Source organism: Monodelphis domestica, chromosome 1 (genome assembly GCF_027887165.1).
Source record: "Monodelphis domestica isolate mMonDom1 chromosome 1, mMonDom1.pri, whole genome shotgun sequence".
NCBI lineage: Eukaryota > Metazoa > Chordata > Mammalia > Didelphimorphia > Didelphidae > Monodelphis > Monodelphis domestica.
The window spans coordinates 564126394-564141327 of NC_077227.1; positions in this window are offsets into that span (position 1 = coordinate 564126394).

The window sequence follows — 14934 nt, forward strand, 5'->3', positions numbered from 1 at the left end:
CATGGCATGTCATAATACTTGGGCAAAGAATAGGTTGAATAGTACCGGAGCAAGGACACAGCCTTGTTTCACGCCATTTGAGATGTTGAAGCGATCTGACTGTGCTCTCCTGGCCCACCAAGAAAATCATCTCCAAACCATTGTGGACAGGTTCTCCACCCCAACAAAACTGTTTGGCCTGACTATCAGCCTCAGCAAATCAGAGGTGCTGTTCCAACCTGCACCAGGGAGGCCAACTAACCAGCCGTGCATTACAATGGACAGCAGGCAGCTTTCTAACATCAACACTTTCAAGTACCTGGGCAGCACCATCGCCAACGATGGGTCCCTAGAACATGAGATCAATGCCAGGATCCAAAAGGCCAGCCAGGCACTCGGGCGGCTGCGCTGCAAAGTCCTCCAACACAGAGGTGTAAGCACTGCGACGAAGCTCAAAGTGTACAACTCAGTGGTCCTCAGCTCGCTCCTGTACGGTTGTGAGACATGGACACTGTACCGGAAGCACATGAAACAGCTGGAGCAATTCCACCAACGCTCCCTCCGGTCAATCATGAGGATCCGATGGCAGGACCCAATCACCAATCAGGAAGTCCTCGACAGAGCCAACTCCACCAGCATCGAAGTCCTGGTCCTCAACACCCAGCTACGATGGTCTGGACACGTCATCCGCATGGACCCACAGCGAACACCAAGACAGGTATTCTATGGTGAACTGTCAGCTGGACTCAGGAAACAAGGCCGACCAAAGAAAAGATTCAAGGATCAGCTAAAGTCCAACTTGAAGTGGGCTGGCATGACACCAAAGCAACTAGAACTCGCTGCCTCTGACAGAAGCAGCTGGCGAACCCACATTCACCATGCCGCCGCCACCTTTGAAGATGAGCCACGTCGACGTCTTGCCGCTGCGCATGAACGCCGACACCAGGCCACAACCGCACCTCCCGTAACAACTGGCGTCCCATGCCCCGTGTGCCACACACTGTGTGCCTCAGCCTTTGGACTCCAAAGCCACATGAGGGTACACTGTAGATGAAACTGCACAAAGACAATAGTCATTCTCGATCACCCAGAGACTACCACTACTAATTAGCCATGGGCATGTGGCTTTTAGTTTATATCCCTTTTATTCCTTTATTTTCTAATGATCATTAATACATTTTTAAAAATATAATATTTTTATTATTGAGATCTAATTTTAATTTTTACAGGGCAATATATCTTCCTGACTCCAGGTTCCATACTCTAACCACCCAGCTTCTCATATTGACTTAGAAAAACACAAATTAACATTATCTGTATATTATTGTATTTTAATTTCCCAATTATATTTCTAGCTGGATCAGGTTGCATTAGGTGTCATTGCAAAGCACTCTAGTTTGCTGGGGAACTTGGAGATGCTAAGTGACTGGCCCAGGGTGCTGTATCCAGGATTCCTCGGAATCTAGAACTTTAATTTAGATTTTCCTTGCTTCAAGGGGGACTTGCTACCCACTAGACCATGCTACCTCTCATTTAATAATAATAAATCCCATTTCTAAAATACTTAGATTTCCAAAGGGCATTCCCCACAAGACTCCTTAGAGTTATATAAAACAGGGCAGCTACATAGCTAAGTGGAGATAGTGCCAGGTCTAGAGATGAGAGAACCTGGGTTCGAATCTGGCCTCAGACATTTCCTAGCTGTAAGACCCTGGGCAAGTCTCTTAACCTCATTGCCTAGGTCAGCTTATTCCCCCCCAAAGATGAGTCAGTTAAACTCCTTGGGCTTCACCAGCTATGATTATTGGGGTCAAATTCAATTTTTAAGGTACAGCAAGCACCAGATTTTATCATTTAAAGGAGTAGAAAAATGTATCAGCCAAAAAGCCATATATAATAACAACTCCTAGTATAAGATTCTAAACTTCTGTGGTCCACCCTAAAGTTATTTATGATTAATTCTGACTCCAAAGTAATATCGAAGCCATCGCAGGGTTAATGACACAAAATGTAATTCCATAAAAAATTTCAAAAACCATCCATAAGAGTTTTAGAATTGCCTCATAACAATGTCTGAAAAACAATTTAGAAGGAAGGAGACCTCCACCAAAAAAGAAAAAAGAAAAATAATTAAATCACACTTTACACATCCTTTGTTTCCTTTACATGTTGCTTAAGGTAGTTGAGCACAATCTACTCCTTAGATGCTTGAACTGGAAGAGTACTGGACTGGATCACTTCAATTCTTGTCTTGAGAATCAACTTAGCCTCGATGACCTCAGTCAAATAACTATGCCTTCATTTCATTATCTGTTGAAATAGAGATAATAAATTTGTTCTATTTCACTCAATTGTTGTAATGAGCAAATGAGGTAATTGGAATTGTTGTTATTGTTTGATAAGCATGCAAATCTTATATCGATTTTAAGTGTTATTGTCATCAGTCATGTTTGGGAGGTAGGGGTAGAAGAGAGGGGAGGAGGTGTATATAATTTTGGAACAGGGAATTAGAATTTTCTGACTAGAGCTGGTCAGGACACAGTGTAGATGGCATTGTCTACACTCTCTTCTCCCCCTGCAATCTGTATCTGGTCACAATCAGTTTGAATGAAAAGTCAAAGAAAAATCAAGGAAAGGTTCTAGCCATGGTCCCATCCCTTTTGCCTTTGTAATTGTGCTGGTATTGTGAGTTACCTAAATGTAAGTGATGATAAATATAGTAATTTCTATTTATATCACACTGGATAACCACAGATATTTCCTACAACTTATCTTATTTGATCTAAAGGTTGGAAAGCCTGATGCTCTCACAACCAATAATCCTCAAGTCTTTTCTAACTCTAGCTAAAAGAGTTGATTCTTTGTCTCCTAGCTTTCTGAGTAACTACTCAATTGCCTGCTATTCTTAAAAATACAGATAATAAAATAAATAAAATAAAAATACAGATAATAAAAAATAACTAAATTAATTTTGAACAAATTCTCTGAGCAATTGTCAAGTGTCAAATGAGAACCTCTTTTTAACTCATGCATCTCTTCATTCAGTAAATTTCCTAAAATCTTTTCCTAAGTCAAATAAATATTATGGGTCCTAGGTGGTCCCTCTTATTTGTTACATACTATCCTCATTAATAGTCTAATGAAGAACAAATTTAAGTAAGAAAGAAGTGATGAGAGATAGTAAATAAATTGTGGATGGGCATATAGTCTTACTCATTGAAGTTTGGGGAAAAAGGTAATATAATCACATATGGTTTCCCAGGAAAAGTGACTTTTGTAATGAACTTTACAGGACAATAAGAAAAGGTGTGAGAGAAAGGATATTCCAGGTATAGCTACTTTACCAAAGGTAAGGAGGGAAGAATAGGCAATGGGGATTCAGGGATTCATTCATTTCCAATAATTGGAGCAAAAGGAAGTGGAGATAAGCTTCATGGGTTAAAGCTGGAAATTTTGATTAGTACAAAACAAGGCACCCATAAAGGTGGCAATCATGGCATATGAATACTAGTTTAGAGAATTGTGCAAGCTGTATTTGGAAAGAATAAAACATAGATAGAGTGAGACAGTTTTCTTTCAGCATTTGAAGGATTTTCATGCAGAGTATTTATATTACTAGCTTCTTTTTCCTTGCTTGGTCTCAGATGATTGGTCTCAGTAGTGATTGAAGATAATCGTAGAGAAATAGCTTTCCATGAAGAAAACTTTCTAAAAAATCTTGACTTCTGAAAGTGGAATGATCTATCAACAAGTCATCAAGGTCAGGAGAAGTGGGCATTTTTCCAGATGGGTTGAAATTGTAACTTGTTCAGTCACCTTGGCCAACCCTCACTCATTCCCTCAGTCATCACAGTAAATTTATAAATAGTTAGTATAAGGTGACAAAAATAGGAAGTAAGATTGCAAAAGGGAATGGAGAAGTCAATTGCAAGCTGTCCCATAAATTAAAGGAGCATAACAGTTACTTGTAAACTGCCTCATAAATTAGAGGACCATAGGATTCACTGGCATCTATTGAATAAATTAAAGTCACATCTTTTTACTCTGTGCTAAATTAGAGGAAGTCAACTAGGTCTTCTTGTAATGACCCCTCCATCTTTCTAATCCTTTGGTCTGTAGACCTCAGATAAACTCCAGACATGGTCAGTAAGACAAGCAGAACAAAGTGTCATACTAATGAACCAATCCTAAATGTTGCTGATAACAATGTGAGGATGTGGCCATGTTTATGAAATATGCCTAAGTCCACATGCTTAAGAGTTTGTCTAAACCCCACCACCTAAGTCCTGTAGAAACTAGACTTTGTGAGTTTTAGATTGACTCCACCCTACTTAGTCTTTAGAATTTTAGCAACCAGGAATAGTATGGGAGAAAAGTCAATTTCTTTGATCTTGGAGATTGTGATTATGTGATGACTACAGCTGTGCTAAGGTAACCTTGGGGTAACTGACAGTTCATATGAATTGTCCTCTAATGGACTACACTTTTGTATTCATCAAGGAAGATCTGGTGAAGCAATTCAGTCAGCACCTCTGCAAACAGTGGAGGTTGAGAGCCCTTTTTCATGATTAAAGGTCATGGAAACATTTCTTCAGGAGACCCAGGATGATTCTAAAAGTTCTTATGCCATTAAAGAAGTTCATACATTTTGTGATCTCTTTATACCCAGAGGAAGAAACCCTATGACTAATATGTGCTGGCAAGTGACAAATCAGAAACAATTGACTGACCCTCTGGGCTGTCCTAAGCCAAGCTTAAGCCACCATTGGTACATGTGAGACACAGGAAGTGATGTAAAGAACTGCCTATATAATTCGTATCACTTCCTGTGAGCTCTCTCTCAGTGGCTTGGTGGCATTGGGAGCTCTCAGTGGTATTGCGAGCTCTGGGCAGAGTTTTGGCTTGCTTGCAGCATTTGGCTCTGTAGCATGGTTTACATGAGGTGTCTTCCCTGAGCGACCATGGTGAATGGTAAGGCTGATTCCTCCTTTCCTTGACATCCTGGAAAGCACTATCCTCCTAGGAGGCCCCTCATCTCAGAGATTTAATCTTCTGAGAAGGCCCCTTGGCTGAGGCCTTTGAATTCCCTTTGACTTACTCCAGGCTGGAGAAAATCTCCTTACCCTCTTCTCCTTTTTAATTTCTTCCTTCTATTATAATCAAAACACCATAAAGATCCCATACTGACTTGAGTATTTTATTGGGATTGAATTGAAGTCCCTGACAACCTATAAAATAATATATTCAGTCAACAACCCTAGTTTTACCCCTAACAACTCCAAACTCCTGGTTCAGAACATCTTCTGCCTGCTAAGGGACCATGCTGCCCAAGTACTTCCTATTCACATTCATGGTTATATAAAAGATGCTCTATGTCCTACCCCTTTCCTCTACCACCCTGCTCTTTGACTCCATGCAATTCACTATTGTACCCAGTCATTTGACCCTCTATTCTCTGTGCCTAATTAAATTGTGATTGAATCATTAATCTCCACTTGCTGCCATCATGGTTTTTCCAATGGGACTCCTAGCTATCCAATTCTTTTAGTCATACACTGGGAGCATCAGAACTGAGACTGTATATATAATAAGGTAGCCTTATTCATGGCTTCATTTTCTTCTGTTTCAGTTACTGGCAGTCAAACCAAAGCACTGAAGGTCCACTCATGAAGTGCTTGAAATCTACCTAGCATGTGCTAGAATCCCAGATGCCATGATCTAACCCTGACAGTAATCCCTTCTGCTTACACTTTCATTGTTTTAGGAATTTTTTTGTGGGATGGTTAGAGGCCATGAAGTGTTAAGCCAAAGGGCAAAGAGAGAGAGAGAATGTATATATGAGAATCAGTAGGTGTTTCCTTATATCCAAGGTTTCAGACACTTATGATAAGTCTTTGAATGAATCTCCAGTAGAACTTGCTTACTGTACTACTTTCTGTTGTACCTACATTGAATAATCATGGTACAAAGAAGTCATTGTTAGAAAGCAAGAACAGACTACTGCACCCTTTGTCCTCTGATAAGGAGTTTTTTTACCCTCATTTGGGTCATGATAAATCAATCCATAAATTAATTTAAAATTCACCACAATATTTCTGTGATATTTATCATAAAATCTCCAATTCTTAGCATCTGATTCTTTAAAAGAATTAATCAATTTGTTTGTAACATTTAAAAAAAATGTAACAACACTCCAACTCCAGTTAACTCCCTCCCATGCCTCAATGGAAAAAGCATCATTTGACAAATATATATATATATATATATATATATATATATATATATATATGTATTTATTTTTTGCTTATTTCTATTATCAGTTAATTCTCTAGTAGTGGACATTTACATATCATTCTTCAAACAGTATTTCTATTGCTGTTTTGCTAATTCTCTTGGTTCTACTCATTTTACTCCATAATTTCAAGTAGGCCTTTCCATTTTTTTTCCAGAATTAACCAGTTTGTCATTTCTTACAACACAGTAGTATTCCATCACAATCCTATACCTCAATTTGTTTAGCTATTCTGCAATTGATGGAAATCCCTTTATTTTCCAGTTCTTTGCCACCACAAAGTTACTATAAATATTTACAACACATGGTTTCTTTTCCATTTTCCTGATCACTTTTGGAAATAAACCTAATAATGTTATTGCTGGATCAATAGCATACACAGTTTTATAACTGTTTGAGCATAATTAGTGATTGTTCTAGAAAATTGTTGGATCAGTTCACATTTCTACCAATGGTGTACTAGTGCTCCCATTTTCCCACATCAACTCTAAGACGTCATTTTACCCTTTTATGATTTTAGCAAATCTGGTAGGTATGAGACTATCTCAGAGTTTATTTGATTTACATTTTGTGACTAATAATGATTTAGAACATTTTTCTGCATATAGAAACTGACATATATATATATATATGTATGTATGAAACTGATTTATTCATCCAAATCTGTCTGTTTAATATCATTTATCAATTGGGAAATGGCTCATATTCTTATATATTTCACAAACTTCACTTAACTATTATAGATATGAACTTCTATCCCAGAAATTATTTATAACTTTTTCTCTCCAAGATATTTTTTTATAATTCTTCCCCAATTTACTCTTTCCTTCTAATTTTGGCCACATTAGTTTTATTTGTACAAAAAATCTTTCAATTTAATGTATTCACCTGATGCTTATTCATTTCTGATTACACAAAATTCAAAAACAGAAGAGTAAAATATAGCACTGACAGTATAGATATAGAGATGTAGTAAATGTTGATATCACATGTAGTAATAGTTTATCAGAAAGTAGAAAAAATTTTGTAAGGAGGAGTGATAATCATAAGATAGTTGATACAGATAAATAGCCTACATAGAGACATGAAGATTGATATCTGGGATTTTAAAAAATTTGACAGAGAAAGGAATGTGAAAAATTAGAAAATAGCTAATTTTAATGTAAATTTGATTATTTTGTTTTTTTTTAAAGTCTGGCAAATTCATAGGCAGAGGGAAAGGAATAAGTGGAGGAAAAAGGTATAACTATTAGAATAAGTTGGAAAGAGAAGATATTGATACCAAAAAGTTTAGAAAAATAAAATGGGGAAGTAGAAGACACTATCTGCCTGATGTAAGGCCAGAATATTGTAAACAGGAAATTATGGTTCTAAATAGAGTTTGTAAAGCACATCTCATAGTATGATTGTCATCTAAGAACTAAATTTTATATAAATGTGAACTATGGTAAAAATACTTGGATAAATGCTTCAATGATAACCTTAATAATGATAAGACATGTTTCACAGGGCACCTTAGATTAAGGTGAAAAGAAGGAAACATAGCAAAAATTTAGCCTTCCCCAGGACCCATTATTTTAAAAAAGACAAAACGAAAGTCTACAGAGTGGAATCAAGTGACAACCAGTCAATTTTACTTTTCAAAGTAATTGATTCCCAGACACATTATGACACAAAAGATGTACTGAGATACAAGAACAGGAAAATATGGTTTCATTTTTTGTTTGTTTGTTTTGTTTTGTTTTTTGTTATGTTTAGACTACCTATAAGCCTCCAGTTTTCTTCTTCTTCCACTGGATGGCAATCATGTGCTACTGAGTCAAAACATGGGTTAAGCATTTCATCACTTAGAAATATTTTAGTGGAAATCATCCAAAATATATTAGTAATAATTAACATTTTAGTCGTTTAAGGTTCACAAAGTGCTATACATATATCTGTTTTAATTCAAAACTGTGTTTATATAAAATAAGTGGAAAAAAAGATAGAATTCTGGAACTAGATTCAGGAAGAGCCAAGTTCAAATTCAGTGTCAGATCCTTACTAGCTATGTAAATCTGGGTAAACCATTTTATCTCTTTGCCTCAGTTTCCTCATATCTAAAATGGGAATAATAATGCCACTTACTTCCCAGGGTTGTTATGTGGTATGACAATAACTGTAAAATGCATAAAATAGTTCTTGGCACACATTAAGCTCTATCTAAATGCCACTTATTTTTATTATTAGGGTAGCTAGATGGCACAATGGTTAGAATTCCATCCCTGGGATCAGGAGGTCTCAGCTTCCCAAGTTCAAATATAATTTCAGATACTTGCTGTGTGTCCCTGGTCAAGTCCCTTAATCTGTTTACCTCAGTTTTTCTTCTAGAAAATGAAATGACAAATTGATCAATATCTTTGGCATGAAAACCCCAAATGGGATCATACTAATACTAAAATACTATGGAAAATACTAAAGAACAACTATTTTATTATTATTATTAATTGATTTCTATACACACATTTTATAGATGAGGAAAATAAGGGAACTAAGGGATTCATAAATTGCTTTACTTGGATGGAGAGAGTTTTTAGAGAAAAGAATATCCCAGAAAATGTTCTTATTATTTGCCTATCATTAGGGGCAAAGCTTTAATGATGTTCTACCAAAGGAAATTGACAATCAGTTCTGAGAAATATGGGCGATTCTAGAGGAAAAAGGATCATAAAAATCCATGGAAGATAAAACATATAAGAAGAAGAAGGAATAACCAATAGAGTAAAATATATATATATATATATATATATATATATATATATATATATATATAGTAAAGTAAGAAAAAAAAGGAGAAAGGGAGAGAGAGAGAAAGCCTGAGAAAAGGTCATAGAATTCAGCATTTAGAAAATTCTAATACTTATGAAGAGTTTCAGTTTAATGATGAGATTAGAATCCAGATTACAAGTAAGGAAAGTGAGTAGGAAATAAGAAAGTGAATCAATGAGCATAGACTTTTCTTCTAGGATTTGGCTAGTGAAAAGAGAAAAAGACTAATGTTAGGCAAATTTGGCATTGTCTCTCTTCTCATTCTCCTTTGCTAGATCTTGATACAGATAACTTCTATGACCTCTGGGGATGGGAGAGGTTTAACATTTTCAAGGAAAAAAAAATAACAATTCTTGTATGAGGGCTAATTAGCCCTTTTTTAGGACTACTCATCCACCTGTGATGTCCACCTTTCACCCTATTCTCAAATGTGGCTATAAAAAGTTGTCATTTCAGTAGGTGGGTTAATACAGCTTAAGGGCAAAAATAGTCCTCAAACATGTCAGGGAGTTATGGATATGTCAACTCCAAATATATGAAAAATTCCTCTGCCAGAATGGGCAGATTGAGAATACATTTTCCCATGAGGGTGGTTGAAGCAATGTAGGAACCCTTAGAACTTGGTCAGACATCAGACACAAAAGTCATCTACCTCTTCCCAAATTGTCACCAGTCATTCTGACTTTTGTCTTGCCACTAGACTTTGTTGATTCTGGAAGAGAGGGTAAGCCTGAGGATTTTGTCTAACTCCACCTCACTGAAATCAAATTCACAGAAAAGTTAAGACATCACTTCATGATGTTCCTTGTCCTCTTTAAAAAAGGACGAAAAACAACTAACCATGTTTTCTCCAAGACTGTCCCGAGCCCTCTTCTCTTTTCTCTCTATACTATTTGTTTGAATGATTTTATCAGTTCTCATATTTTTAATTATCATTTCTGACTCTCTGATTTTGTCATATACCCATACCTTCTCTTCTGATCTTCAGTCTCACCTCTCTAATTGCCTTTTGGACATCTCTAACTCAATGTATCATAGAAATTTCACCCTTAAATTTTTCAAAAGTATACTAATTATCTTTACCTCCCAAGCTCCCCACTCTTCCAAACTTCCATATTGTTTTGAAGGCATTACCCTCCTCTGTGCCTCTCAGGATCACATCTTTAGCATCATCCTTGATTCTTCACTATTTCTCAACCCCTATATCCAATTTATTCCCAGGGATTATTATCTTCCTAACATCTTTCCCACAAATCTGCTTCTGTCCTTTGATATTACCACCACCCTGATAAAAGCTTTCATCATCTCATCCTTGGACTATTTCAATAGTTGTCTGGTTGGCCTCTCTCCCTAAATTCCTACCCATTTCAGTCTATCCTCCACTGAATTGTCAAATATATGATCCTAAAAGTAAAAAAAAAAAAGTTCACTTCATCTTCTACATATTCGATAAACTCCAGTGGCTCCCAACTACCACCATAATCAAATAGAATTTTTTTTGTCTTTTAAATTTCTTTATAACCAAATATGATATTTAACTTTTTAAAAATACTGTTGTTTGGTTGTTATATTCCCATTGTACTGTAATCTCTTTTAGATCAGAGATTTTTTCTCTGCACATATAATTTTAAATCTTTCTTTATTCCAAAAATTCTTAGGATAGTGCCTACAACTAATGAAGTGCTTAATAAATATTTATTGACTTGTAAAGGTATCCCTCTACAAATGCAGGACTGTATTTTTCCTTAAAATTATAGTATCTTTTTTCTAGAATGCTGAGAAATTATTATACGAATATAGAAACATATGAAATAAAAAAAAAAAACCTTCTGATCTTTATATTATGGAAAGGATTTTATTTCCCCAGGAATGAGACTCTGGGACTCTAAGTCAAATTGAGTATTTTGAGCCACTGTAGTTAAAGGGGGATGATCAGAAAAAGAAATCACTTGTTTCTTTTGGGACCAAATAGTTACAGGATAATAAAATTAGAGTTACATATCCAACAACTAATAAACTAATGCAACCTCATGATAGCAATCTAGAGGGAGATCAGGAAGCACTGCTAAAAATGAAATATGAAAAATAATAAGAATTTCTAGCAGAATGCTGAAGCAACTTTACAAATCAAAAAATCCTGTGTAAACATCATAACTTCAATAATATCAACAATATCAAAAGCAAGAGGAAATTAAAAAGACTACTGGAAACATATTTGTATGTTTAGTCAGGAAAAGTATGAAGGACCATTTTAAACTGAAAGGTCTTTATCAAATAAGGAAAGAAATCAGACTTAATGGAAAGCATGAAAAAGAGAAGTACATTGGATAATACAAAAGGAAATTTCAATAGGTTGAATATAATTCTGACCTTAACCTTAGCAAAATGGAGATAATGAAAGCTGGTGTTAGATTATTACCAATTTAAAGTTAATAGCAAACTCCGAAAAAGCCCATATAAAAAAGGACCTTGGCAAAATTGCCTCTACACTGGAGAAAATATTTTGTTTTAGCTAATGTTGGTAAAGGATTTATGAAAATGAAATGACAGAGAGTAATTAGAGAGGCCAAATTGAATTTCAAAACTGAATGAATCATCCAGTCACACTGTTCTGAGTACAACCATACTCCTGCTCCCTCTCCTTTGGCCTGTGCTTCTTAGCACTATAATGACTAGAATATATTGACAGTCAAAATAAAAGTAGTTACATTAAGCCTCCTAGGGTATCTCATTGAAAAGGAAATAGGTGGCTATAGAAATATGATCTTTATTCTCTTTACTAAAGGTAAAAGTTTAGTTTAATAACCTTGGGGAAAATGTCAACACTTTTTGAAAAGAAAATATTAACTCAAGATACCTAAATCCAGGAAGGACTCAGCAGTACTTGCCTTACACTCCCTTCCAAACAACTTTAAAATAATGCCTCAAATCAATTTTTGGAGTGGCAATGCCATCAAAGGGTCAAAGGGAGGCATTTCTCCAGTCTATGATAACTCAAGAGTTCCGCTGGAGAGATCTCCAAAAATGGGATGGGGGCAGGTTCAGAGCATTGTAGGAATAACTTGGAGATGTGCTATGGAAGTAAGAGCAATTTCAGGAAATCCCAGCTCTGAAGGTGTAAGGGAATTGGAAAATTAAACAGAAAGAGCTGATGGGTGCTTCAGCTGGCACAGATTTGCAACTCTTTTTGTTCATCAGTCATTTGGGGTCACAGTTCTAAGGAAGAGACTAGATCTTGTACTCATAAGGGAGCAGGAAATCTGATTTCAGATCCAGGCCAAGAGAAGACTAGTATTTTCAGCTGCAGAGCAGCAGGAACCCTTCCTGGGTAGAGGCAAGAGCATAGACCAGTGGAGCAGTGACCACCCCTCTCTCTGGATTACACCATCTTGGAAGCATTGAAAACATGCAGACACCCAGAACTAGCTCTCTAAACAGCACCATTAAAAAAAGTCAGAAGCTTGTTAGTGTTTCCCTATCCCCAGGGGAAGAGACTACCACTTTAATATTATGAAGTTCAAGATGAAGAAATAGACAGGAAAAATGAACAGAAAACAAACTGGAACCTGACCATACAAAGCTACTACAGTGTCGAGGAAAAGTAAGACATGAACTTAGAAGAAAACAACAATATGAAAATAGCTACAAGCTACTTTGTTCTAAGGTTAACAAGAAATCCTGAAATAGTTAGAGATATTTTTGAGTAGTATAGGATAAATTGGGAAAATAAATGAGAATCATGCAAGAAAATTATGAAAAAAAATTAAGCTTGGAAAAAGAGGCACAAAAATAGAATGAAGGTGTTGTGGATATTTTGAAACTGTATCTGTTTGTTGGTAAGAAGGGCCAGCTGGCCAAACTTTGTAATGAAGTTGTTTAGGCTAAGAACAGTGAGCCCTGTATAACAGTACGATGCTTTGAGGGATAGGGACTGATACAACTGTGGAGGCAGAAGGCAAAAATAAAACCTCTATTTATTCAGGATGATAAGGATTTAAAAGGTTGAAGGAATATAAGGATAGGGTTCCTTAAGTCTAAAAAAGAAGAGTACTAACTCAGCCATACCCAACTCAGGGTCTCTCATGATCACTGCTTCTGTCTGATAAAAACCAGACTTGTGATCTCTCCTTATCACTACCTTAACTCAATTCTGACTATCTAATCCTATTTCTAACAATTATTATTCTTATCTATTATAAGTACTGCTTCTTTGTAGTTGTTCAGTTCAGTTGTTTCAGTCAGTCAGTGTTTTTGGTCTAGTGGCTATTGGCTTGGAATGGCTGAGCCCAGCCTGCTCCACTCTGTAACCACAGAGGAATAAAAAACAGATTTTCTTTGTCTAACTGTTGGTCTTCCTTTCACAGCTCTTCCCCAAAACTTCCAACTTCTTTCCAAAACATTCGCTCCAGTTCAAGGAATTCCCAAGAGCCAAAAATTTTTGCCTTCTCTCTGGACAGGGAACACCAGAGAGAGACAGTTGGGCTTAACAGAATTTCCAACTCCTCAGGTCTCTCAGGATTCCTAAGCAGTACTTTATCTCAAAGTTCCAACCAAGACAGTCTAACAATCTGACAGGATTCCCACTCCTGTCACTAAAATCCCAAATCTATTTTCCCCTTAATAAAGAGATATAAAAATTCACTGGAGAAAATAATTCCATAAAAGGCACAATTGACCAAATAGAAAAAAGGTACATAAACTCTCTAAAGAAAAGAATTTATTAAAAATTAGAATTGGGCATGTGGAAGCTAATGACTCCATCAGACTTCAAGAAACAATAAAATAAAATCAAGATAATGAAAATGGAAGAAAATGTGAAATATATATCATTGAAGATATGAATGACATAGAATATATACTGAGGAGAGATAATTTAAGAATTATTGCACTTCCTAAAAAGCCATGATCAAAAAAATAAGGCTAGACATAATATTTTTTTTAAATTATAAAGAAAAATAGTCCCATTATCTTAGATTCAAAAGGTAAAATACAATTTGAAAAAATTCATTGATATTGAAAGGGATCCCAAAAGGTAAACCACCAGAAATATAATAGTCAAATTTCAGAACTCCCAGTCAAAGAGAAAATGTTGCAAGCAAACAACCAGAAAGAAACAACTCAAGTATCTTGGAGCCATAATCAGGATTTAACAACTTTGACATTAAAGGAATGGCCGTCTTAACATATAATATTCTGGAAAGGAAAGGAACTAAGCTGGGAATAATCTACTCAGAAAAACCAAGTATAAAACTTAAGGGGGAATGGGCATTTAATAAAATACAGATGTTATAGATATTCCTGATTAAAAGACCAGAGTTGAGTAGAAAATTTTGACATTCAAACAGAATATTCAAGAGAAGTATAAAATGTAATCATAAAAGAGTAATCCTAAAGGACTTAATTAATATAAATTATTTATATCCCTATATAAGATGAAAAATATAGCTCCTAAAATCTTTATAATTATTAGGGCAGTTACAAGAAATTTAAGGAGACAGAAGGTATGGGTATGAGTTGATTATTGTGAATTTCAAAACTATTCCACCCTAATCAGACCAAGAAGATGTGATTTAGCTATTTCCTGATCAGTAACAATGGAAATACTTGGAATAACAGAATCAGGTCTTGGAAACTCTACATTCTCCACTCTACTCAGTTTGACAAGATTTTGAAGGTCTGCATCAAACTCAAGATTTAATTATCTGAAGAGATGGTCTTCAACAGGGTTGAACAGACATCTGGCTGTCCTAAGTCAAGCTAAGTCCTCATTGGTACAGATGAGATGCAGAAAAATGATGTAAAAGCATCCATATAAGGCATGGCACTTCCTGGCCCTTCCTCTTTCCCTGGAGAGA